Here is a 3,222-nt window from a genome sequence, read left to right on the forward strand (position 1 = left end):
TTTGGCAAGGCAACCTTTGGTCGACCTCACAGATTGTAAGGACCTTGTCAGCTTACAATCCCTTATTATTTATGGCTACAGCACCTGGTCTTCCTAGGTGGTCTCCCATCCAAGTACTCACCAGACCCGACGCTGCTTAGCGAGATCCGAGATCAGATGGGATCGGGCTTGTTCAGGGTAGCATGGCCATAGGCCCTCTGCCCATTTTTTGATTGGATTGTTTAGTTTTTTTGTTGTTATTGAGTTGTATGAGTTTTTTGTACATTTTGGATATAAGATCCTTATCGGAGGTGTTCCTTGTAAATATATTTTCTCATTTGGATGGTTCTCTCTTTGCTTATCGACGGTTTCTTTTGCTGAGCAGAAGCTTTTTTAGTTTGATGTAGTCCCATTCATTTATTTTAGCTTTTACTTCCCTCGCCTTTGAGGTCAAATTCATAAAATCCCCTTTAATTCCAAGATCCTTGAGTTTAGTTCCTATGTTTTCTTCTATGCATTTTATTGTTTCAGCTCTTATATTCAGGTCCTTAATCCATTTTGAGTTTGGTATGTGGTGGAAGACAACAGTCTAGTTTCATTCTTTTGCAGGTGGCTTTCCAGTTTTCCCAGCATCATTTTTTGAAGAGGCTTTCCTTTCTCCACTGTATCTTTTTGGCTTTTTTGTCAAAAATTATTTGCCCATATAAATACGGGTTTACTTCTGGACTCTTGATTCTGTTCCACTGGTTTGTGTGTCTGTTTTTCTCTGGCAATACCATGCCATTTTGATTACTGTCACTTTGTAGTATAATTTGAAGTTGGGCAGAATGATGCCTCCAGCCTCTTTCTTTTTCTCAGGATGGCTTTGGCAATTCGGGGTCTTTTTTGCTTCCATACAAATCTGATGATTTTTTGTTCCATTTTTTTTTTAAATGCCGATGGGATTTTGATGGAGATTGTATTAAATCTGTATAATGCTTTAGGTAATATGGTCATTTTAACTATGCTGAATCTTCCAATTCAAGAACACGAAATATCTTTCCATTTCTTTGTCTCTTCTTCGATCTCTTTTAATAGAGTCTTATAGTTTTCATTATGTATGTCATTCACATGTTTCGTAAGATTTATTCCTAGATATTTTATTCCTTTTGTTATAATTGCAAAAGGAATTATTTTTTCCACTTCTTTTTCTGACAATTCATTATTAGAGTATAGGAATGCTATGGATTTTTGAACATTGATTTTGTATCCAGAAACTTTACTGTAATTTTCTTATTGTTTCTAGTAGTGTTTTTGTGGAGTCTTTAGAGTTTTCTCTATAGAGAATCATGTCATGCACAAATAGTGAGAGTTTGCCTTCTTACTTTCCCATTTGGATGCCTTTTATATCTTTCTCTTGCCTGATTGCCCTCACTAGGACTTCCAATGTTATATTGAATAACAGTGGTGATAGCGGGCAGTCTTGCCTGCTCCTGATCTTAGAGAAAATGTTTTTAGTTTTTCACCATTATGTATAATGTTGGCTGAGGGCTTGTCATATATGGCCTTTATTATATTAAAGTACATTCCTCCTATACCAATTTTAAGTGTTTTGATCATAAATAGGTACTGTATCTTGTCGAAGGCCTTTTTTGCATCTATTGATATGATCATATGATTCTTATTTTTTATTTTGTTTATACGGTGTATCACATTAATTGATTTGCACATGTCGAACCATCCCTGTGCCTGTGGGATGAAGCCCACTTGATCATGATGTATAATCCCTTTAATATGTTGCTATATTCAGTTCACTAGTATCTAATTTAGGATTTTTGGATCTCTATTCATTAGAGATATAGGTCTGTAGTTTTCTTTTTTTGTGTTATCTTTATCAGGTTTTGGTATCAGAGTAATATTGGCCTCATAAAATGAACTGGGAAGCATTGCCTCCTCTTCGATTTTTGGAAGAGTTTGAGGTGAATAGGTATTAAATCTTCTTTGAATGTTTGGTAGAATTCACTGGTGAAGCCATCTGGTCCAGGACTTTTACTTTTTGGTAGGTTTCCGATGATTCAATTTCCATACTGCTGACCAGTCTATTTAGATTTTTCCGTTCTTCTTTATTCACTCTAGAATGGTTGTATTTTTCCAAGTACTAGTCCATTTCTTCTAGGTTATTAAATTTAGCGTTATATACTTTTTCATAGTATTCTTGTATGATCTTTTGTATTTCTATGATGTCTGTCGTAATTTCCCCTCTTTGATCCCTGATTTTGTTTATTTGTGTCCTTTCTCTTTTTTCTTTAATGAGTATAGCCAGGGGTTTGTAAATTTTATTAACCCCAAAGAACTAGCTCTTTGTTACATTTATTTTTTCTATTTTTTTTTGTTTGTTGGTCTTCAATTTCATTTATTTCTGTTTTTCCTTTTCTAGTTTTTTTTTTTTTTTAAGATGATGCATTAGGTTGTTTATTTGGATTCATTCTTGTTTTTGGAGATAGACCTGTAATGATATGAACTTTCCTCTTATGACCGCTTTTGCCGTGTCCCAAAAGTTTCAATATGTTGTACTATCATTACCTTTTGTTTCTATGTATCTCTCGATCTCTCTTTTGATTTCTTCCCTAATCCAGTTATTCTTCAGTAGCATGTTGCTTAATCTCCATGTATTTGTGGTTCTTCCTTATTTCTTTCTGTAGTTGATCTCCAGTTTTAAAGCATTATGATCAGAGAATATGGTTGGTATGATTCCAAACCTCTTATATTTGTTGGGTCTATCTCTGTGTCCCAGTATGTGGTCGATTCTTGAGAATGTTCCATGTGCTCTAGAGAAGAATGTATAAGCAGCTGTTTTGATGTGGAAGGCTCTGTAAATATCAATTATGTCCAGTTGGTCTAACGTGTCATTTAAGGATGTTATTTCCTTATCGATTTTCTGTTTGGATGATCTTTTCATATCTGACAGTGGAGTATTTAGGTCCTCTACTACAATAGTGTTTTGGTCTGTTTCTTCCTTTACTTCTGTTAGTAATAGCTTTAAATATTTCAGGGCTCCCTGATTGGGAGCATAGATATTAATAAGTGTTATGTCTTCTTGGTGCATGATTCCCTTTATCATTATGAAGTGTCCCTCAGTATCTTTCTTTACCTTTTTTATTTCGAAGTCTACTTCATGTGATATTAGTACCACTATTCCCACTTTTCTCTGAATGCCATTTGCTTGAAATATCATTTTGCACCCTTTCACTTTGAGTCTATATT

At 34.6% G+C, this 3,222-nt stretch overlaps 1 protein-coding gene and 1 pseudogene across 1 annotated transcript in view; both read right to left on the minus strand.

The window, feature by feature from the left end:
* The window catches only part of LOC105308486 (melanoma-associated antigen B16-like), a 50,524-nt gene that overhangs the window by 19,752 nt on the left and 27,550 nt on the right, over positions 1-3,222 (minus strand). The gene's annotated exons all lie outside the window — the stretch shown is intronic.
* LOC111733584 lies at positions 73-194 on the minus strand (annotated as a pseudogene).

The sequence above is a fragment of the Pteropus vampyrus genome, unplaced genomic scaffold (assembly GCF_000151845.1).
Source record: "Pteropus vampyrus isolate Shadow unplaced genomic scaffold, Pvam_2.0 Scaffold582, whole genome shotgun sequence".
Classification (NCBI taxonomy): Eukaryota; Metazoa; Chordata; class Mammalia; order Chiroptera; family Pteropodidae; genus Pteropus; species Pteropus vampyrus.